Source organism: Notechis scutatus, chromosome 2, assembly GCF_049901735.1.
Source record: "Notechis scutatus isolate UNSWTSFEM ecotype Mainland chromosome 2, rNotScu1.2, whole genome shotgun sequence".
In the NCBI taxonomy this organism is placed as follows: Eukaryota; Metazoa; Chordata; class Lepidosauria; order Squamata; family Elapidae; genus Notechis; species Notechis scutatus.
In genome coordinates this window covers 16,134,406-16,158,769 of record NC_142010.1, presented here as the reverse complement: position 1 = coordinate 16,158,769, position 24,364 = coordinate 16,134,406, and the positions used below count along the sequence as shown (strand labels likewise).

Below are 24,364 nucleotides of genomic sequence, written 5' to 3'. Positions count from 1 at the left end.
GCCAGCCAGTGATGGGATCACCCAACAGGGAGGTGTAACAGGTATGAAATAGCCACCTGCAGCTCTGGAGCCGCGGGTTGCTGACACCTGAGCTAGATGAATCTGGGAAATGGAGATATTGGACTCCTTTTCCTAGCCAGATGATTGAGAACCTGCCAGAGAGGTTGAGCCAGATGAGCATCAAGGGCATAAGACAACTATGCAGATCTGAAACGCCCAGAGTGATCCTGAACTGGCCTACTTTGACGTTCCCACCCTGCCGTGGTTCCAACTGCAGTAGCTCAGTTGGCTAGCCCTCCCCTAGTGCTGTCGGCAATCTTGGCCAGTTCTACAGCAAAGCCTGCTGCTCTGTCATAGTTGGTGAGCCCATCTGGCCATCCACACCACCTACTGGGGTGGCAAGGATCCTCACCATGGGCATATTACCCTGGGCTGACATTCTCATATTCAGCGAGATGCTAGAAGAACACATGAAGATGGTACCGCAAGTTCTGAAAAATATCTTGGCCGCAAAACTCTATACAAAGCTGTCAAAATATGGGTTTCTTAAGACTGCCCTGGACTATTTGGGTTTACAGAGTGTCAAACCAAATAATCGAGATGGATCCAGCAAAAGTAAAAGCAGTGCTGGTCTGGCAACCCCCCACGCACCTGCAAGCACCTCCAGAGCTTTCTGGGGTTTGCCAACTTTTGCAGACAATTCATTCCATCTTTTGCGCAGGTAGCCTTGCCCCTGATGGAGCTTCTGAAAACAGGAGGGGCTACTCTGAAGCTGTGGCCGAGCCAACCATTGGTTTGGTCACTGGACTGCCAGAGAGCGTTCAAAAAACTAAAAAAGCTCTTTGCAGAAGATCCCATTCTTCAGCAGCCCAACCCTGAGTGGCAGTTCATCATACAAGCCAATACTGGCGACATAACCGTAGCAGCAGTGCTCTTGCAAAAGCACTCCCAGCACCAACTCTAGCCCTGCGCCTATGTGTCCAAGAAGCTCACGGACACCAAAAGGTGGTGGGCAGTTTGGGAAAAGAAAATCTATGCAGTAAGATGGGCCTTCCTCCTGGCAGCACTTCCTGGAGGGGAGTAAACTGAGTTTTGATGTTTGGATGGACCATAAGAACCTTGAGGTGCTAAAGACCTCCTGAAAACTCCCCTGGGTGCAGTATTTTAAGTGGTTCAACTTTGAGCTAAAATATATCCCGGGGGGAGAGAACCTGCTCGCAGATGCCTTGTCAAGAAAGTCACAGTTCAACAGTTCGTGAGAGGAGGTCGTGTACATGATCATTCCCCCTTCCCAGCAGGTAGTTCAAGTCACCACCAGGGTCAAACTAGATGTTGGGATGACCCCTGAGGGGTTCAAATGACAGCAGCATTGAAGTCTGCACTTGTAGCTGTCCAGTGGTTTGGTGAGAACTGGGACCTAAGGGAGGAATTGGCCTGGAAAGGGTCCAAACTGTATGCCCCTGCCAGCTTGAGATTCCAGATCCTACAGCACAGCCACGACTCCCAGTTGGCCAGCCACTTCAGATTCCAAAAGACCCTCCACTTAACCAGAAGGCAATTCTGGTGGCCCAAGATGAAGGCAGATGTAGAAAATTATGTTAAGAGTTGCACTATATGTGCAGCCATAAAGGTGAGACTGGAGAAGCCCCCTGAGCTTCTCCAACAAGTCCTTGACTCCTGCCGGCCCTGGGAGGAAATTTACAGTTGATCTCCCAGGGAGTGGAGGGAATACAGTCATTTGGACTGTGATTGACTTAATCTCGAAGCAAGCCTATTTCCCTGCCTGCTTGTGGTTACCCTCTGTCAGGAAATTAGCCAGGATGTTTATAAAGTAAGTATACCGGTTGCGAGGCGTGCTCATCAGGGTCATCTCGAGGGGTTCAGTTCACAGCAAAGTTCTGGGGGCAGTTCCTAAAGTCCATAGGATCGACCCAGGGGCTTAGCTCAGCTTTCATCCAAGTACTAATGGAGCTGCGGAATGTAAAAATGCCATGATAGAGCAGTACTCGAGATGGTATAGCAGCAAAACAACTGGGTGGACTTGCTGCCTGTTGCAGAGGTGGCTTAAAATAACTCAATGCATAATAGCACTGGACTGCCCCACTTCCAGGTCACTAACAGCATGGACTTTGTTCCCATGCCTGAGCTGCCTTGAGATCCACCATCATCCATGACCCTGGCAGAGTGAATGGAATTGTTTAGACTGGGTTGGGAGAATACGACATGAGCCCTGGCTGAGGTGGCAAAGGCATACAAAAAACAGGCGGATAAGCACCAATCACTCCAGCCCCCATTCCAGGTGGGAGATCATGTATACCTGTCAACAAAATACATTAAGCTAAAATTGCCTAGCAAGAAACTGGGACCTAAGTTTCTAGGGCCATTCTTAATAGTGAAAGTAATTAACCCAGTGACAGTACAACTTAGTCTTCCATGCCTGCTAGGGAAAGTGCATCCAGTTTTCCATAGCAGCTTAAAGCCTGTAGTTAGCTCACAGACTGAGGAACAGGGCAGCCCCTAAACCACATGTGGTACAGGGTGAGACCCACTATGAGGTTAAGAAAATATTGGACTCCAGGTTACACCAGGGTTGCTTGCAATATTTAGTCCACTGGAATAGATACTCTTTGTCAGAGTCTACCTGGATGAAGAGCTGGGATGTGAAAGAATATAGGTTATTAAAACAGTTCCAGTTGCAAGCCAAAGGGACCCCCGGTGGGGAAGAAGTGATTAGGAACAGCATTACTAACCCCCTATCACTTATCTCATTTCAGGGTATCCTCATCTGAGGGGGGGCAGACTCATCACCTGGAGTTGTGGCTGGGCAAGCTATGGGAAGGGGGAGGTAGAGATAGTGTGGGGTATATAAACATAACATTCCTTGGGAGTGAAGGACATCTTGCCAGCACCTGGGGAAGCATGCCTGGAAGTTAACTGAAGTTGGGACAGTGACTGGATTGGGCCATGTGACGCATGTGTGCTTGGAGGGGAAGGAACTTTGATTTAACTTTGGGATGGGGAAAACGCAGGGCTTTCAGATTTGGGTTTTCCCCTGATGGTCCAAGATGACATCTCTAATAAATGCAAGATAAGACATAAGAATTTATTTGTCATTACACTCGCAAGCGGGTGCAACGAAATGAGGTGCTCTTCCACAAAGTAAAAACGGGACAAACACCACTAAAAAGAAAAAAAAATTAAACTAAACACAACCAACCATACAATCATCTCTATGCAATTTAAAAATGTAAATACCCCATTACTCTCAGCCATTTAATTCCACAAAAATCTTATGAACCTGCATTCAAACTCAAAACTGCACTTGGATAAAAACTGTTCTTAAATCTGGTCGTCCTTGTTCTTATTACCCTAAATCTCCTTCTTGATGGTAATAGTTCAAAGAGCTGATGTCCCGGATGAGAGGAGTCATTCAATATATTAAGTATCTTCCTCTTACGTCTATTCCTATACAGTTCTTTCAAAGAGGGGAGTGAGCAGCCAATGATGTTTTGGGCCGTCTTGATCACCCTCTGAATTGCCTTTTTCTCTGCCACTGTGCAGCTCGAGAACCATACACAGAGACAGTAGGATAATATACTCTCAATTGAACTCCGATAGAAGGTAGTCAGTAGACTCTCAGCCAGTTGTTGTTTCCTAAGAATCCTTAGTAAATACAACCGTTGTTGTGTCTTCTTAATTAAAGCAGTGGTGTTTGCACTCCAGGTCAGGTTATTTGTATCAGGTTATTTGTTATCAGCACAGATGCCTGCCTTGGAGTGTTGATTGTGTTGGGGGTGTTACTTGGAACCCTGACAGAAGGCACTTTATGGATGCATGGGGGTGGGGGAGAATTAGTATTGGGGCTGATTCATTTAATGGGATCCATTTAACAAATCCTTGTGGTACAAATGTGATTGACAGTCTCCATTATATTTGTAACTTGAGGATTCCCTGTATATTGCAATTTCACAAAAATTGAGAAGGAAATTCACTTGACTTTCTCCACTTTGACCTTTTTCCCTAACCTTGTTACCATTTCCATTTCTCTTTTCTTTGGACACTATAATGAAGATTCTGAAGAGCCATTCCATGTGATCCGGCATGAAGACCGGATAAAGAAACCTATAGTAAAAATGGAAAAAGAAAATTATGAGAGAAAGCAGTTGGATAATTGGAACTGGGAGAGTTCATCCATTGATCCTTCAGTGCAAGTCCTTGTCCAGCAAGGGAAAACAAGGAAGAAATGTATTGGGAAAAGTGTAAAGCTAATCAAAGCTAAATTGCTTATAAATGAACAGTTTCCAATCTGAAACAAAGAGGAGGATGCTATAAGCAGAGACAATGGAAAAAATACAATGGGGCTTTCGCTTTTTTTCTTGGAAATAAGCTGTTACTTCCCAAGAGAAGTACTTCCCAGGGGAGAAGCCATATAAATTCATGCAATGTGGGAAGGTCTGGTGGTCTTACTTCCCATAGTAACATCCATACGGGGAGTAGACACATAAATGCATCAAGTGTAGAAAGACTTTTAGTCTTAAGAGGTCAACTTACTTCCCATAAGATGGTCCACACGGGATAAACTGCATACATGCATGGAGTGTGGAAAGTTTTCAATGATAATGTTTCCCTTACTCCCCATAAAAGGATCCACCTTCGGGAGAATCCTTACAACTGCATTTAATGTGGAAAGAGCTTCAGCGATATATTTCCCTTAATTATCATAACAAGATCCACAGGAGAAAAGCCATATGAATACATGGAGTCCTAAGGAGCTTTACATAAATGGATCCACACAGGAGTATCCTTATCAATTCAGTGTGGCAAGAGCCTCAACAGGAATAGTAATCTGAAACCTCATGCAAGAGTCTTCTTGGATAGTAATCTTCATAAACGCTAGACCTACTTCAGTATTATCCAAATAAGACAAGGTGAAGGCTCAATCCTTGCTTATGGTTTTAGCGAAGTAGGAGGTTCTGAGGCAAAAATGAGTGGAGGTTAACCAATGGAGATTAAAAGATTAATCATTTCAAGAAACTCCTTCTGATGAATATATCCACTAGAACAAGAGTTGCAGAGAAAAATGCAATTGGTCCTAAAGCCCCTGTTATAGTTTGAGCTTTCCTTTGTTTAATCTTGTCCCAATCCACCTTTCCACTCTGCTTCGCATTATATAATGCAAGAAGGAAAACTGTAAGGAAAATGGCGTTATAGTGATGCTGAATTAGAAGATGCAATTCAGAGGCTCTGTGTCCTAACTCTGTAGTTCTCTGTTCTCACCTTCTCTTGATGGCTCCAAAATAAGAGTAAAGAGAGAACTTAAAGTATGCTGCGGTAAGACATGCTGAAGTATCAGCAAAGGAAATGGACTTTGGGAAACTGTGGGGCAAGAAATATAGTTAGGATAAGCACTCCAGGGATGCATGGGAGACCTCTGCTACATCTGTGTTCCAAATCTCAAAACAGTTACTGCTTCTTGGATATGAAAATAACTGAACTCAAAGTATTTGTCAATCAAAAGTGTCTTTATGTCACAGAATCTTCCCCCCCAAATCCATGTAAATGTATATAGCATGACAAGAGCTTCAGAGCGAGAGTTTCCTTTTCACTAAAGGAGCCATAGTGGTAAGAAGGCTTATAAATGTACAGGCGTTGCTCTTATGAAGGTGACAAGGGGCTTGCAATAGCTAAAACAGATTGTACTACATTTACCTGTAACCTTAGATTAAATTAATAAAATACAATTTGTATGGATTTTTTTCTGTCATAAAATGAATGATCTTGGGACACATTACAAATGTGCTTATTTTTGGAGGGGCCATAGTTGAGGCTTTTAGAGTCCAGTTTGAACACATTTACTGAAAAGTGGCGTAGTGATACTTCCTAGCATTGTGGAAATATCTGTACCTTTGAGTCTGTTCTTAGCCATATCCACACATGGAACACTTAAAGCAGGTATGTTTCGTAAGAGAAGACTTTGATAGGGGAAGATGGCTATCTTGCCAAGCATCCACAAGAGGTCATGAGTCATGAACATGGATGTGATGGTATGACATGGCATGTAGAATACATATGGAAAAGCAGGACAAAAATAATGGGAGTAGCCATCAAAGAACAATGCTGGTCTTATTACCCAATCTTGTTGATGGTCTACTGTAAGCATTGGACTTTTTCCCTTCAACCAAAAAGAATGAACTTCTGAAAACTAGGTGTTTCAAAAGGAATCCTTTATTGAAAGGGGTTTTATCTCAACACTAGGCAAATCTGAGTCAAAGATACCCCCAGGCATACAGTCATAGATAAAGGAAGTTAAAACCCCTCCCCTCATTCAGATGTGGATTTAGTCAAACAAAGAACCAACAAGTTAATTCCCTCCTCCCCTTCTCTAGGAAGTATCTTGCAGAGTTCCCAGGAGCTTCTTCCAGGGCTGGAATTTTTATGGTCCCTTCTCATCCTGTTTCTCTTCTAGAGGTGACAAGTTTCTGGAAATCTGGCTCCACTCCTCCAGCTGTATATCATGTGCAAGTTATACAGAATCAATACAGGATTTAATATATTCAGGTTACATCAAAAAGGATTACTTGTACCAACTTCCCCCCTTCTTCTTCCATTGAAGAACGGCAGATACACGGATCTGACAGTCTACTAAGTATGTGCTATCATGTCAGGGTCAACGTTTTGTAATCAGATTTCCTTCAGGAGGATCTGTGTCTCATATGTTCCTTTAGCAATCCCCATGTTGCACTTGTCACCATGGTAGTTACTATGTCCCTCCAGCTTGCTGCTGGTAGTCTATTGTCCCAGCCTTAGAGCCTTTTCCATGGCATGTAGGTTTAGGATGAGGAGAAATTTGGCTAGTTTTTACTTCAAAGCTATGACATCCTTCCAGTTTGGCCATCTGTTAGCTTATTATTAAATATTAGAAAGGTTTTGTAAGCTTTCAGTGAACTTTAGCCAACATTATTAGTTGTGCCTTTGCCTGCTTGAAGTAACATCTCTTTGTGCACAAGCTTGAAGGGTCAAAAAAGCAATGGTTGAGCACAGGTGTCTAAGAAACCTGGCAAGTAGCTCTTGCTGAAATCAACATATACAAATATTTGGAGGTCACTGGGTGAGGGACAAATATCAGGGTTTCAGAGGCTCCTGTTAGGTTGAGGCTATTTTTCAAATATTGCTCATTCAAATTTCTGGGTCAAACTGGAGAATAAAGGAAAAGATACATAAAGAAAAAACAAATTAACTCCATTCTTTTAAAATTGATTTTTAACCACTTTTCTCTCCATTTAAGTTCTTTGTTTCGCCCAGTGCAGCAAATCTCTTTTTGTGTGTCATTATTGACTCCAACCATGGACGTATCTTTAAATCTCAGTGGAGTCTTCAGCTCTTCTTATTTTGCTTTTTCATTTTCTTTTCTCTGTTTATTCATGATGATCTCTCCCTCCCTCTCCCTCCCTCTCTCTCTCTCTTAATATTTGAGATTCATATTCCTTTTTCACTAGTTTCCTTTCTTTGTTTTGCAATTCCACTTTTTCTCCAGTCACAGACAAGATGCTCTCTGTCCTCTCTTCCAACACAAGGCAGTAGCACAGCCGATCAGATGTTCCATTTTGAGGTCATTGTGAAGCTGATGCGTTTTGCAGAAGTAAAGAAATGAGGCAGCAAAAGTCCCCTGCCCACCTCATCAAGGGGCCATGCATTGTTTCCAGCTGTCTCCTGCGACAGTTTCCCCATTGGAAGAGGCACCAGAGAGACCACCTGGGAGCTTCTCTTGACTGCTTGGAGCTTTTTTCAACTTTTTTGTTTGTTTGTCCTGGCTATAAAGAAAGAGGTGAGAGTATACTTATATAGATTATATATACTGTATATAATTATATATACATATACATATACATATACATATACATAGGAATAGAATAGAATGGAATGGAACGGAATAGAATAGAATAGAATAGAATTCTTTATTGGCCAAGTATGACTGGACACACAAGGAATTTGTCTTGGTGTAAATACTCTCAGTATACATAAGAAAAGATACATTCGTTAAGAATCAAGAATCATAAGGTACAGCACTTAATGATAGTCATAGGGTACAATCAGCAATCAAATCATACTAGGAAACAGTCAATATAAGTCGTAAGGATACAAGTGACAAAGTTACAGTCCTACAATCACAAGTGGGAGTGGATGGGTGGTAAGAAGTGATGAGAAGGTTAATAGTAATAGTAGTGCAGACTTTGTAGTAGATGAACAGTGTTGAGGGAATTATTTGTTTAGCAGAGTGATGGCTTTCGGGGAAAAACTGTCCTTTTTATTTATTTATTTATTTGATTTGCCAATTGTTTACAAGATAATAAGTATAAGTGTATACATAGTTGTGAATACATGAAATGGGTACATATAAGAAAAATAAAAGAAGAATAAGAGAAACAATAGGACAGGGACGGTAGGCACGTTGGTGCGCTTAGGTGCCTGTAGGTGCCCCCTACAGACCTCTTAGGAAAGGGGTGAGGTCAATAGTAGACAGTCTAAGGTTAATAGTAGACAGTCTAAGGTTAATAGTAGACAGTCTAAGGTTAAAGTTTTTGGGGTTTGGGGAAGAAACTACAGAGTCGGGTAGAGTATTCCAGACACTGACCACTCTATTGCTGAAGTCGTATTTCCTGCAATCAAGTTTGGTGCGGTTAACTTTGAGTTTGTATCTATTGTGTGCTCTTGTGTTGTTATGGTTGAAGCTGAAGTATTCATTGACAGGTAGGACATTGCAATGTATGATTTTATATACCATGCTTAAATCAGACCGAAGACGGCGTAATTCAAGGTTTTCTAGTTCTAGAATTTCAAGTCTGGTGGCATAAGGTATTCTACAACGAGTAGAGGAGTGGAGAACTCTTCTTGTGAAATATTTCTGGACTTTCTCAATTGTGCTAATATCAGATTCGTAATGTGGGTTCCAGACTGATGAACTGTATTCGAGTATTGGTCTAGCAAATGTTTTGTATGCTCTGGTTAGTAGTGTGATATTACCAGAGAAAAAGCTACGTAGGATTAGGTTAACAACTCTTAATGCCTTTTTGGCTATGTAGTTGCAGTGGGCTCTAGCACTTAGATCATTAGAGGTGAGTATTCCAAGGTCCTTTACAGAGCTTGGGTCATCAACAAGATCTTGACTATTCAGCTTGTATTTTATTTTCTGATTTTTTTGCCAATATGTAAGACAGAGCATTTATTTGTTGAGATTTGAAGTTGCCATTTGTTTGACCATTCTGATACATAGTCAAGATCTTTTTGTAGGGTAGCAGTATTGTCTGTGGTATTGAACAGCTTTACATCATCAGTGAAAAGAATGCAATTGCTCTTAATATGATCACAGGGGTCATTTATGTAGAGTATGAAGAGAGTTGGTCCTAGAACACTGCCTTGGGGGACACCACTATTGACAGGTACAGAATTTGATAGGACGCTCCCAATTTTGACCATTTGTTGTCTGTTTGCCAGGAATGCTTCTATCCAGTTATTCAGTTGTCCAGAGATACCATAGGATTTTATTTTTAGGAGTAGTTTGTCGTGTACCACTGAATCAAAGGCTTTACAGAAGTCTATGTAGATTGCGTCTATTGCTTTGCCCTGGTCGAGTTGTGTCGTCCATATGTTTTTGCAGTGTAAGAGTTGCAGATTACAGGATAGTTTTTTTCTGAAACCAAATTGTTTATTGGAGAGTAGGTTGTTTGTCTCTAAGTGGAGGATGATGGATTAATAATTGATTCCATGACTTTACAGGTGATGCAGCATAAGGAGATTGGTCTGTAATTTTCAACTAGGCTTGGGTCTCCCTTTTTGAAGATGGGGATGACTGTGGCTTGTGACCATAGGTTAGGCAAGGAGCTGGTCCTGAAAGATTTTTCAAAGATTATGCTTAGAGGTTTGGCTATGACAGTGGATAGCTTTTTTAAGAAGTAGGCACATATTCCATCCGGTCCAATAGATAGAGATGGTTTTAGATTGCGTAGTGCTTTTTCAACATTGTCTTCTGTAAAATCGATATGTATTAGATCATTGTTGTTATCTGTGGTACGGCTAGGAAATACTGGGCATGATCCATTGCTGTTTACAAATACTGAGCCGAAGAATGTGTTAAAGATGTTGGCTTTAATGGTGTTGTCGTTGCAGTCTTTACCATCAGGTCCTATCGAGGGTGGGATGCACCTTGAGTCTTTTAGTTTGTTGTTTACAAAATTGTAAAAAGCACGGGTGGAATTGGTGCTTAGAAGGTTTTCCTCTTGTTTAATGTGATAATTGGTGCATTCGGTCTTTATCTGGTGGCATAAATTTTTGTATCGGCTTTTGAAATTGGCAACGTGACCAGATTTGTTTTTCTGCCAGAGTGATCTCTTTTTGGATTGAAGTTTCCTTATTGTTATGGGTAATCTGCTTTTTTGTTTTGTTTTGGGAGTTGTTGTTGGTACATATAGTTTGATGACTCTTTTGACTTCAAGTAAAAATATGTTGTAATGGTCTTCAACAGTATTGCATCCAGTGAATAGAGATTGCCAATCAAGGGATGAGAGATCGTTGTCTATAAGATCATAGTTGCCTTTTTTGAAGTTACAATTGGGGATTACATCATTGTGGTGATTTTTGTGTGGGCGTATGTTGAGACAAAAGTCAATCATATTGTGGTCACTGCTGGAAAAGGGTTCTTTAGTTTGTACTCCGTAAATTAAATTCAAACTATTGCAGAAGATGAGATCGAGGCAGTTGTTTAGTCTAGTGTTGTTGGTTACTAGTTGTTCCAGTCCCAGATTTGTAATAGCATTGTAGAAGGTTGTGTGTATGATTTCAGTTGTACAATCATTTAGGGTCCAGTCAATATGAGGTAGATTGAAATCACCAAGAAAGATAAAAGGGTATGGGCAGGATGCAGCCCATGTTAGTAATGTATTTAGCTTGTTTACATGTTCGATGTCATAATCAGGTGGTCTGTAACATAGTAAGAATCGAATTGTGATGTTTAAGGATAGTTCACAGATGATGGTCTCAGGAAGAGCAAGCTCCTGGGTAACTTGGATATTTTTTAGATGTAAGGACTCCTTGTGTCTAGTTGTTCTGGGGTGCAATGCTCTATAGCGTCGATTTGAGGGAAGGAGTTGAAAGTTTATGTCCGGGATGTGAGGGGTCTGTAAATATTTTCAGGGCCCTCTTTTTTACTTCATTATACAGTATATATTTACTGTATATTTATATAGAGTAACACTGCCACCCAGAGGCTTGAATATATTGTTTCTTTTTACTGTGTTTTTCATTTTTGAGAATAAAGGAACTTGGAACTTTATTTCAAGGATTTTCCAGCCTGTCTGTTTATGTGCTTTAACAAGATAGTGGGATGAGCATGAAAGAATGTTATTGCAGGTGCTTTTCCGGTAAACTATCTGTTGCTGGAGTTGAAAGAAAAGAGTGACCTTGAAAAAGAGCTCTACAGAAATTTGTTTGGATTTTGACAAGAGAGCCTTGGAGATTGTACTGTGGCAGTGTTTTTCTTTGTGACAGAAAGTTTTTTTTCTCCTCTGCTTCCTGCCCCCCCCTTTTTTTGCTTTTAGCTGGCATCTGTGCCTGATTAGCTTTTCCGATGGAATTTTTTTTTTCATCCATACTTCATCTTGAAGTATGGTGGATTGACATTTGGAATGAGACACAGGGAACTGTCTCTGAGAAAAATGCCAACCTGAGAGAACTCAGGTAGCAGTATTTATTGAGAAAAAAACACAAGCAAAATATACAGTATGCATATTCAGAAAACAATGACCTCAACAGGAGATTACTTCACCAGCATGAGAACACACAATCTTGGAAAGTCCCAGATGTTACCTTGCTAGGATGAGATCATATAGCCACGGAAAGTCTCATGGGAAAGTTTGGAAAGTCCCATGAGAAAGCACAACTGTGTATCTTGTACCTTGAACTTTCACCCATTTTCCTATTCCTTCTAAACTGGCAGAATCAAAACAGAATGAGGCACTCTGAGCAAAGATACTCCTACCCCCACCAAGAATGCCCACATCTCCTAGACTTACTGCTAGTTATACAAAGGCCTTACAGAAAATGATAAAATGATTAATAAAATATATTACCACATTCCCTCCTTTTTTATTTATTCAAAGATAGGGGGTGTTTTAGTGGCATAGTACACAGTTCCCTCATGACCTGATCCTCACGCGGAAGACTGAGGTACACATTTGTAATAGATTAGGAATACATTGAATAAAACAACATAATAAGATACATATAGCAATAATAATAACAACCCCTTGCAATAAGGAACGAAACCATGATCCATCAGGAAGCCAGGACCACAGACTGTCCCAGAATGATGCATTAAACCCATCAGCTCCAGATTGATGCTGAGCAATACGATCTTCCATGTCCTGAACAGTTTTTGTAATGTTTGGCTCATAATTATGTATAAAAACACAACAATGTGAATGAATTAAAGCACAAACTCCTCCTTGAGCAGCTAACATAATATCTAAAGCATATCGATTTTGCAAAGTAACTGTACGAATTTCAGACATTTCTACATTAATCATCTTAATATTCTTTATAGTATCATTAAACATAGCAACAGTAAAATTATTTAAAATATGAATATCTCTATAGTTCATAGCAATTCCCAAAGGCGGGATAAGACCTCGAGAAATTTGTGTCCACAGATTACCTCCCATGGTTAGACCGAATCCAATTCCCGGCGATTTCGGATCCGAACCTCAGGAGGTAATGTATCTAACTTATAGATAACCGGAATGACAAACCCCAAAGTACATGTCCCTGACCAATTTGCAGGGATTTGTTGATATGCCCACAGTCCACATAAAACCAAAACCCTTCCAGCTGTACATAACCTTGTTGACTTGCCGCTTGCATCAGCTGTTTCATGTCTAGATATTGATACTGGCCAAATGCGTCAGACTCATTTTTCCCATTTACCCAAATTATGTTGTTCTCTGAACCATTTGTCCACTTAATAGTGTAATTGCAGACACTATGATTCCCCAAGAATTGTGAGTTTGTAATGTTTTGGAAACATAAATGTGCTGGAGACTGCAGTGCAGTCTTCACCTTGACTGTGAAGTTCATGGCATATGAAATGTTATGCTTTCCGGTCTGCAAAGTAGACCGATTAAATGGAACTCCATGTAGAGTCAGTCCTTCTCCCACTCTCCCAGGAAGGTGCATACACAACCAACAATTGGTGATGTTCAAGTTTTTGGCAGTTGTGCGCAAATCTTTAATGTAATTATTATCGGTCCACAAATCATCGCCCAAATCTCCGGCACGCTGAACATGCTGTCGCTGCTCTCTCCGCACCCGAGCAGCCCAGGACAGATTAGGCAGAATCAACAGGATCAGGAACCACAGATGCACCATCCTGCTCCTCGAAACTTCCTTCACAGGTGCCTCGCGAATGATCAGGTCGAACGCACCGACCAGGAACCCAACGAATTTGACCAAGATGTTCAACTGCTGCATAACCACGTCCCCATGTTATCAGCTCAGCAGGAACCCATGCTGGATCTGGAAGGAACCGCACTAACACCCGAGGTCTTACCGCATCTGTAGAAGGAGAAGAAAAATGCCTGCTGGCCAGCGCTCGTAAGGGGTTACCAGACAAATTTAAAAAATTTAAAGTATACAAAGCTAGATTTAATTGATCTTGAATCGCGGAAGCCCCAGGAGCTTCCCTCCTTTTTATTTATTTTAGTCAACATGGTCTTGAGCGTGGAATTATGACGTTCTACAATAGCCTGCCCAGTAGAATTGTATTCCACAGACCATTGTTTAGGTGTACCAGCAACTGAAAAAGTCTTAATGCAATGATTGATGACATGTTTAACCATCTCACCTCTTTGAGGGGTAGCCATTAAAAATCCTGAGTAAGTATCCACAGTCACATGTATATATTTCCAGGGCGCAAATGGTGGATATTGAGTAACATCCATTTGCCAAATCATTGAAGGTTTCAACCCTCTGGGGTTAACTCCCATAGGGATATTAGGTGCCCTGCTTTGAACAAGTTGGACATTGTTGAATTATGGCAGCAGCTTCTGCAGTAGTAAGTTTAAATTGCTGTGCCAATGCTTTAGCGTTTGATGAAAATAACTATGACTGTCCCATGGCTGGACAGTGAGGACTGAAGTTACAGCACTGTCAGCTTTGGCATTACCTTGTGATAAAATTCCAGGCAAATTACTATGACTACGAATATGAGCAACAAAACACACATTCACACGCTGCTCCAAACATCCTTGTAACAACAAAAGCAATCTTAAAATATCAGGTGATATTCCAGGAGACAAATAAGAACCTGCTACAAAGGGTAACAAATTATACACATACAATGAATCCACTATTAAATTAAAATCCTGATTGTGAAAATTTTGAAAAGCCAAAACTACAGCAGCAAGTTCTGCCTGCTGGGCAGACTTCTGCTCTGAAGTCACTTTTTGTATGCCAAATTCCAGATTTATCTTTCCAAACACAAGCACCAAAACTTTCCCTCCATCAGTAAAAACTGTAGGAGCATCTGATATGCCCAATGGTATCCTTTCTTACATTTTGGGCACACTGATTTAGGACGAACACCCTGTCCCATAGATCTCTTATTCTGCTGACTTTGACCTCCTCCAGGAGCCCGACATTGCGCTTTAAAATGTCCAGGCTTCCCACAATTGAAACAATTCCCCTTTTGAGCATGTCCTGTTTGTAAAGCCAGAGCTAAAGTTTCCATGTTAAAAGACTGACTCCCAACCTTCCTACATGCATTAATCAAATCTACGATTTCTCTCTCTCCACTTGCTACCAGTGGATTTAAAATCTTTTGCAATCTGTGTTAGCTTGTTCTACTGCTAACTTAAAAGCAACTCTTTCTGGGCGAATTGATTATCAATTTGTCTTTCAATAGCAATTTCAGTCTGCTAATGAAATTTTCATAGGGTTCATTGTTCCCTTGTTTGATGTTAGTAAAGGTCTTCTCACCACCTTCGCCATCAGGGAGACCCTATGGCTTGAAAAATTATTTGTGGGAGAAGAATGAACCCTTCCTCAGGCATACCATCTCTCTGTTGTTCCACTGTTGTAAAATTACCAGCTCCATAAAGCTGATCTGGGGTAACATTTGCTGTTCCCCTCTGGACTGCCAGCTGTCTCCATTTCTGATCTAACACCAAATATTGAGCTGGAGTTAAAATCATATTCAACAGAGCTTTCCAGTCAGCCGGAATCATTTTATTTCCATAACCAACTGCTTCTAACAATGCCTGAGTATATGGTGTTCTAACACCATATTCTTTTGCTGCTTGCTTAACTTCCCTCAAAATTCTGAGCTGTAAAGGCTTCCACTCCCGCTGCGGATTTAATGCAGCATCCATGACAATTTCCACTGGATTAAGTTGAACTTCTACTCCAAACTCCACCAAATCATCTCCTGATAATTCCCCTCTATTCTTTGCTTCTTGAATAGCTGCAGTAACTGCATCCACCTGAACCCTTAAAGGTAAACTCTTATCCTCTGACAAAGTATTTCTAGCGCCAGACAGTCCCCCAGATTTATCTGGAGGTGCCGTCGGCGGCAACAAACACCGCATGGTAAAGCGGCAAACCTTCTTCGGGGGTGATAGGAGCGGTTGTTCATAAGTAGCTAATGCATCCATAATCACTCTCCAGGTTAACAAAATTGAAGAAGGGGCACGAGGTTCCTCGTGCAAAAATTTCCTATCTTTTCCAGGACTCTACTTTAATACTACCTCCTCCGGATATGACTTAATATTTTTCCAAACATACTGTAGTAAATCCTCAATTTCTTTCTTTCCTACAGCACAACCCCTACTGCCAATTCCAAATCCAAAACTATTCCCAATGATCCCTCTCAATTCCCTGATGTGCTCTTTCTGAGCCTTCGAGAGATCTCCCCATACTCACGAAAAGAATCTATCTTCGTCCAGCGAAGAAGATGAGGGCCAGTCGACGTCCGCGACGATGAGTATAGGATGCGGGAAGCGTATAGCTTTCAAGCTATCACGTCGGGGTCACCATTTATGGTGGATTGACATTTGGAATGAGACACAGGGAACTGTCTCTGAGAAAAATGCCAACCCTGAGAGAACTCAGGTAGCAGTATTTATTGAGAAAAAACACAAGCAAAATATACAGTATGCATATTCAGAAAACAATGACCTCAACAGGAGATTACTTCACCAGCATGAGAACACACAATCTTGGAAAGTCCCAGATGTTACCTTGCTAGGATGAGATCATATAGCCACGGAAAGTCTCATGGGAAAGTTTGAAAGTCCCATGAGAAAGCACAACTGTGTATCTTGTACCTTGAACTTTCACCCATTTTCCTATTCCTTCTAAACTGGCAGAATCAAAACAGAATGAGGCACTCTGAGCAAAGATACTCCTACCCCCACCAAGAATGCCCACATCTCCTAGACTTACTGCTAGTTATACAAAGGCCTTACAGAAAATGATAAAATGATTAATAAAATATATTACCACATTGAAGAACTTTCTCTGAGTCTGTAGACCCCACTTTGGCTCCCTGTGTATTGATTTTACTTTTTAGCTCAAATGTCTATATTGTGTTGCTGGGGTCATGTATGTCAAGCTCGAAATTGACATATGTGTAGCCATTTTAGTTAGGCTTAGTATATTTCTTTTTCTTACTTTCTCTTTGGCAGTCATGGGGGAAGGGTTTCGGGCTTGGCACATTTCTAAGGGGGGAGGAGTGGAGATAGAGAGAGTTGTTTAGGCTAGGAGATTCTTCTTCCTGTGGGAAAACGAGCTGACCATGCTGAGGCCCCTTGAGGTGCAGATTTATGACATCAAGCAATGTTGAATTACTTCTATTGGAGAATGTGACTTTTGGGGGTTGTTTCTAACTTCTAATATTGTGGGGTAATTCTGGGTTGCGTCAGATCCAGAATTACCACAGACTTTGCCAATTTGATGCTTTCCTAAATAAAATAATTTGTTTTGGAAGATGACATTTGTTCTTTTCATTTTAAATGGATTTCATCTCTTGGAAACCTGACAATGTATTTGAGGGCACAAATGAAAATGTATGAAAGATACAATGTACAAGACACTCAAAGGAGGCCAAGGGACGTCAGAGGTCTTCTAGCCCAACCCCCTACTCAGTCCTTATACCAGTCTAGGTTGTGTGCTCCTGTATGTATGAGGGGAAAGTAGGTATTGTAAATGAACTACAAGACCTAACATAAGTTTTATTATTAAAGTGTTCAATGAAGGTGATCTATATTGTGCATTTGTATTCGTGTCTCTTGTTAGATATATTGAGAACAGGATGCTGTGCACAATGGCTGCAGGTCAGAAGGAAGGTAAGGTGTAAATTTGAGAAGAAAAAGAAGGAAGGATGATGGATGGATCTATGGAGATTCTCACTCATTCAGGTCATCGTTGTCCTAAAGGTGCATTATCCAAAAGGCTACTCAGAGAGCTAACAATCAGATGATCACTGCAAAGAACGTAAATACTTCCATTCTCCACCAGTCAGTTAGAACTGAAGAAGCTTCTTGGATGAGAAGTGAAACCTTTTCAAAGAAGAAACTAAGTAATTCCAGTTGTCTTTTGATACTGTTGAAAGGCTGGAAAATGCCTTTCTTCTGAGGGTTCGCTTTTCCTGCTGGGAGCACTCCAGTGCAAGGATTCAGACAACTGCTTGGAAGCTGGGTTTTTTTATTTTTCAGGAAGGCGAGAGATAGCAAGAAGTCTGTGTTCCTGGAGCTAGCTCCTTTTGTATAATAAACCCCTGAATTTTATACTTTTTCTCCTTTTGTGTGTGAGTGCTTGTGTTTGTATTTCTTAATGTTTTAAATCCTGTCAGGGGTTGTCTTCATTTCCGCCAAAGGGTAAACTCCGTGGGGTGCAGAAGGCAAACTTTGCAGGGTAGTTTGATTGGATTATCAGTTTCCTAATGTTTTCTTATATTTGTTTTGTGGCAATCTCCTGTCTGTCTCCTTTGCAATATATTTTGTGTCTTTTGTCTGTTTGTTTAGCTGATTTGGCATGTCTTATGTTTGTAAGGGTTTTCTTTTCTTGTTTCCTTAGTTTTCTTAATTATTTGGGTTTTTGTCTAAGGGGCTTCTTTAATACCTTTTATTTGATTCCTTTTCCTATGCAATTTTGTTTTATGGCTGGCCTGATGTTCCCCTCAGGCTTTTCCTGCTTGGGTGTCACCACTGTCCTCATGAAGTTCCCTTTCCACAATCCTTCATTTTTTATTTTTTTTTAGAGGGTGGTCTCTGATTGAATGTCTGGGTATACTTGGTATTCGTGATCAATCTGGATCATTATCATGGCTGCCTGTCTCCCCTTTAATTTTCTCTTCTGAGAGGGAATGCATGCCTTTAGGCAGCTAAGGCAGGGCGGTATGCATCGACAGAGGCAACACATGAGGGCTCCAAAGACACAAATGGTGACTGTGGTTGTTATAAGGATTTTGAGCCAATGGAAATCTGGCATCCATGAGAAGAGCCATGAAAAGTCCAGGAATGATTGCTCCTGACCAATATTCTGAGATAGCTCTTTCAGGTGGTGGATGTCCCTCCCTACGAGTTCTGAGGTTTCGTTCAGATTGAAGCAACACATCCCTTTGAATGTTTCGCAGCCATAGTAATGCTTCAAGAGAAGGAAGTCTATTGCTGCCCTATTCTCCAGAGTGGCTTCTCTGACCTCCCTCAGTTCTCTGTTAAGGGCATCCAGGGCATGGGAGGTCGAATTCAAGCTTTTTGCCAGGGTACATGCTAGTCTATTCAAATTTTTAGAATTTCGCACTGCCAATCCAGGTACCCCTACCAAGGATATTGCCAATGAGATGTATTCTGTTTTTGTGGGAAGGGAGACTTTGGAATCACAGTCTGAGTCTAGGGTTTGGAAGGCTCTCCTGTGTCGTCTCTGTAAGGATGGCATAAGCATGGTTAACCTTCCCAAGGTGCAGGGGCCATTTGTGGCATTTGCAGGATGGTATGAGTAGGCTTTTAAGCCACAAAGGAAAAACCATCCTGGTGGGAACTTCAGGTAACTATATGAAAATGATATGGTCTCTGTATAGTTGCATTTTAGTTCTGTGTTGCTAAGACTGGTGCATTCTGTGACCCTAGGTGAGCTGCAACCAGTGACATTATGATTTCCCTCCTGCTAAGCAAATGTTAGTGGTGTTGAGTATTTCTCTTGCTAAATATTCCCATATGTTTCCTTTCTCTGGGATAAGCTTTGGTTCCAGGAACGCAGTTGTTTGTGTTACAAATGTTACAATTGTTACAGATAATAACGTAGTATATATTGCATTTCATGTTCCCCATTGCTAGATTCCTTTTCTTCCCTTTCTCCCCCCCCCTTTTTTTTAAATAGCAATGTAAAAAAAAATGTAAAAGGTCAAGTATCAAAAAATTATGAGTAAGGTATGGTTAAAGTCCTTTTTGTTAAAAAAAAACGATGAAAAAAGGTTTAAAAAAGAAAAAATGGAGAAGGTGAGAGAAAAAATAAAAAAATAGTTTATAACTCAGCACCTAGGAGTCCAGTTTTGTGTAATGCAATGTTTGCACTTGGTTCCTCATAGTGGTGTGGTTCAACGGTGTTGAAGAATGCTGCAAGCGTCCATTGATCTGTGTCCCAATCTTTCTTGAGTTTGATGGGTGGGATTGATTGTGGTGGAGTTTGGCTATGGTCTATGACTGCTGGCTTTGCATGTGTCCAATGTAGCCAAGAGTCTCGTTCTGCAACCTTTATGGCGATGTGTGTAGTCAGTAAAACTTGGTAGGGGAGGTTCTGGTGAAGAGCTTGATCCACACCCAATCTCCTGGCTCATATGGATGCAGGGCTTCTTCCAGGGGTAAGGTCTGTGTCAGCGCACTCTGGGTCCAGAGGGTCTGTAGTCTCTTTTGCAGGGCTGTAAGATAAGAAGAGAGAACCCTATCCCCCCTATCTAAGCAAAGGGAATGAGGATCTAGGCTTTGTAGGGTATGGAGGGGTGACCAAAAAGGATCTCAAAGGGGGGAAATACCTATATCTTGTCTTGGTCTGGTTCTGATATAAAAGAGGGCAATTGGGAGCACTTGTGGCCAGGACAGGTGTGTCTCCTGACAGAGTTTGCCCAGTAGGGTCTTCACCTCTTTGTTTGCTCTCTCCATGGCTCCTTTAAGTAGTCCCACTACTGATGCATCCCAGCCCCATAAGGAGGGTGGCAGGCTTTTTTTAAAATCTTCATGAAGCCCTGTGTTGCTGGTTATCAGCACGATTGTCTTGTGTGTGCCTTTTCCTGGGATTTCCAATTGCAGCCCCTGTTTGCCTCATGTTATGGTAGCTCCCATTTTACATAGGAGATCCCTTCCTAGTAGAGACAGTGGGGACTGGGGGAAAATAGTAAATGCATGGTCTACTGTGAAAGGTCCTAGTTCTACTGGTACGTTGTGGGTAAATTTTACAGGGATTATTTCTCCCCCCCCCACTCCCATTATGCTATCCTGAGCCCCTTCAGCCACTGAAGCTTTATATGGTGGTTCAGTAATTAATGAGGAGGTGGCTCCAGTATCAACTAAGCAATTGTTTTTCTTTCCTCCTATAAGAATGGTGACAATGGGTTCCCCTTCTGAGCCATTTTCTAGGGGGATAGCCAGTCCATTAAAGGTGGCCATGAATTCAGTGCTTTCATTGTCATGCTCTAGTCAAGAAAGGGGTAAATCATGTCCTCTTCTTTGCTCCCATTGATGTCTATTGTTATTATTTATTGGAGGAAAGGGAGCGCTGCGTGGTGCCTGGTGACTGAAACTTTGTTGCTCAATGTAATGGACTGGATTATTGGCTGGCCTCATGTTCCTAGGTGGTGGGTGATACCGGTTGCAGGAGGGGGGGGTGTTGCCTGCATTGCCTGATGAAATGACCTTCCTGTCTGCACCTATAACAATGCTGATATTTGCCTTGCGACCATCCTGCTTTATCGCAATGCCAGCATTTCTTTGAATTATAGGGGTTTTTACCTGGCGTTTGTCTGGCATCATGTTTCATTACAGCAAACATTTTTAAGTCTTCCTGTCTTTCTATTCGTCTCTTTCTATCTTTCTCTTCCTCTTTCAGCTTGTCTCTTTGATCATAGACAAAGTTAGCAATCCTGCACAACTCTGCTATGTCTAAGGTTGGCCAGTTAGAGACAAAGCGGTGGAAATGTTCTTTAATATCTAAGGTGGACTGATCCACGAAGGCTGAGGCTAAAATCCTTTGGTCCTTCAGGCAGCTAAGGTCTAGGTGGGCATATGTAATAGCTGCTTCTGTCAGGCGGACCCAAAAGGCATCAGGGTTTTCCTTTTCCCTTTGTGTTGTTGTTGTTGTTGTTTTAAATTCAGACTAGTTTAAAGGTTTTTTTTTCTTTTTTCTTATTTCCTCTAGAACTTCTAGTAAATTATCTTTTGCTCTAGTGTTCATTCCATTGATTGGTATCATTATAGTCCCGGTCAGGGTGATGTACTGGCCATGCAATGTGGGCTGGGGCTGCCTGACCAGGGATAGTTGGTAGTTTGGCTATTTGGTCTGTTTTGTTTTTTGTTTTCCCAGTTTTAATAGTTTGTCTTTCCTTAGAAAGACTTGTAACAGCTGAGTCATGTCACCCCAGGATGGATTATGGCTGTCTATGATAGCTTTCAGGGTTTTAATAACTGTTTGAGGATCAGCCCTGAAAGCTGGGGTATCCTTTTTTCAGATGACTAGGTCAGTGGCAGAGAAGGGGGTGTGGGTAAAAACACATTCTAGTTGTCCCCTATTTCTGCCTGGCACTGGCTTGCTTAAAAGGGGAGCCATAATCCGTGCCTCAGTATTCCCTTCCCTGAAATGGGTTTCAGGCTTTTCCTTATTATTATTTTTTCCTTGGTCAGGTCTTTGGTCCTAACAATTTCAGCCCAGCAGTACCAATAGGGTATTTGGCTGGGCTTAATGCATGTTCTAAGTGCTTTCAGGGTTTTATAATCTAAAGTACCGCTATCAGGCCAAATTTGTCTACCCGTGTCATCTCGCAATAAAGCCCATATTTTTTTGCAAATTCTTTTTGCATCTTTTTTTATTCATTCCAGGCAGGACAGGCACTAGCCTTTCGTCCCAAGCCTCAAGTAATTTATCTAAGGGGGTCTCTTCCATTGCCCTCGAGCTACAACTTCCCATATTCCCTACCTGATGTGGGGATTACTTTGGTTTAGCCGGGCTACCGCTGTCAGTTTTCAGACAAAAAAGGTCTGGAAAGGACTCCGGTTTCCCTACACACGGAGTACGGGCCCCTTTCTCGTAGGGAAACTCCGCCGTCAGTTTTAAGACCCCCCACTAAAAAACGGGGATCTTGGAGGACCGTCTGCCCCCTAGCAGCCCGGTACGGGCCCCTCCTCACACTCCGCCGTCAGTTTTCAGATCTCCCTTAAAGGTGGGGATCTGGAAGGACCTGCTCTGCTTTGTAAGGCAAACTATTTCCAATTTTGTTTGCCAGCAGCCGGTACGGGCCCCTTCTAACTGCATAGGGCTTTGCTTGTGAGATGCACCAGGACTATTTTTTCTGCTTTCTATTTATTTCCCAACACCAGTTCCTTTCTCAGCCCACTCGGTTTTTCTTACGTCCTTCAGAAGGACTCACACTCTGTGATCACCCCTTGCGTTCCCAAATCCAGCCGGTCACGGCTTGTTGGAGCTAGCAGCTGGCTGGGGTGCGGCTGGTAATCACAGAGGAGGTGAGATCCCACTGTTTCCGCAGAGAAAACCCACAATCACACACCTGGTACACTCACACTTCCACTCCCCTTCCTAGTAAGATTATAAATTTGAAGCGGTACTCACCTGCTTTCAAGCAGCTGTTGAGCAGAAAAGCCCAAGGACTCCCTTTACTACCCTTATGCCTTCCGGGCTGGGTCCGTGGATGTTGTCCCTGGACAAAGAAGGTCCATGCCGGCTGGGTTTGGATCCGTGGGCCCGGTCCGGTGGCAGGGTTGGCTGGAAAACCTTCATGGTCGCCAATTGTTGAAAGGCTGGTAAATGCCTTTCTTCTGAGGGTTCGGTTTTCCTGCTGGGAGCACTCCAGTGCAAGGATTCAGACAACTGCTTGGAAGCTGGTTTTTTTTATTTTTCAGGAAGGCGAGAGATAGCAAGAAGTCTGCGTTCCTGGAGCTAGCTCCCTTTGTATAATAAACCCCTGAATTTTATACTTTTTCTCCTTTTGTGTGTGAGTGCTTGTGTTTGTATTTCTTAATGTTTTAAATCCTGTCAGGGGTTGTCTTCATTTCCGCCAAAGGGTAAACTCCGTGGGGTGCAGAAGGCAAACTTTGCAGGGTAGTTTGATTGGATTACCAGTTTCCTAATGTTTTCTTATATTTGTTTTGTGGCAATCTCCTGTCTGTCTCCTTTGCAATATATTTTGTGTCTTTTGTCTGTTTGTTTAGCTGATTTGGCATGTCTTATGTTTGTAAGGGTTTTCTTTTCTTGTTTCCTTAGTTTTCTTAATTATTTGGGTTTTTTTCTAAGGGGCTTCTTTAATACCTTTTATTTGATTCCTTTTCCTATGCAATTTTGTTTTATGGCTGGCCTGATGTTCCCCTCAGGCTTTTCCTGCTTGAGTGTCACCACTGTCCTCATGAAGTTCCCTTTCCACAATACAAAAGACCTTTGGTAAGTAAGTAAGTAAGTAAGTAAGTAAGTAAGTAAGTAAGTAAGTAAGTAAGTGTTGTAAGAATTATCTTTCTGGGTTCAGTTCCAAGTGGGGAAAAAGACACTGGAAACATGGAGGCTGTTTGGAAAGATGGTTTAATGGTGGACAGGACCACATGGCTTGGAGCTCTAAAGGAGAATGATCACATGCTTCAAGGTGAAGGAAAAGAGAAGGACTGAGATGCTGAGAGACCCTTAGTTGTATACCCTCTGTTGGGCCCCATATTAGTGTTTCCTGTTCCTGTGTAAGAAATGTATCCCATTGGCTGCCAGACTCCCAGGGGTGGGGGCCTTTAGCTAACTTTGTAGGCTTCGTCTGCACCACATGGCTTCACCTGAGTTCCAGGCTTGGTTGAGCCTTGCTGGATGATGATGTAATGAAAGGGCTTTAGGCAATTCCTATAGCGCTACCTGAAGATCTTTATTATGTAAAATATTCTGGGCCAGGCCTTAATGGCCCACCCATTAACAAAGGTGGGGGTGAGTTTCTGCTTCTGAAGTGAGTTTCTGCTTCTGAGTTTCTACTCTTTTTAATAGTTCCTAGGATATTTCATAATTCTAAGAGAGGGTTGGGTGCTAACTTCCTACAGAAAGAAGGGAGGAAGGAAGGAAGGAAGGAAGG

The 24,364-nt window shown here is 41.9% G+C and overlaps 1 long non-coding RNA gene across 1 annotated transcript in view; it reads right to left on the bottom strand.

Moving 5' to 3' along the window:
• The window catches only part of LOC148131833 (uncharacterized), a 501,829-nt gene that overhangs the window by 61,517 nt on the left and 415,948 nt on the right, over window positions 1-24,364 (bottom strand). The window lies entirely within an intron of this gene.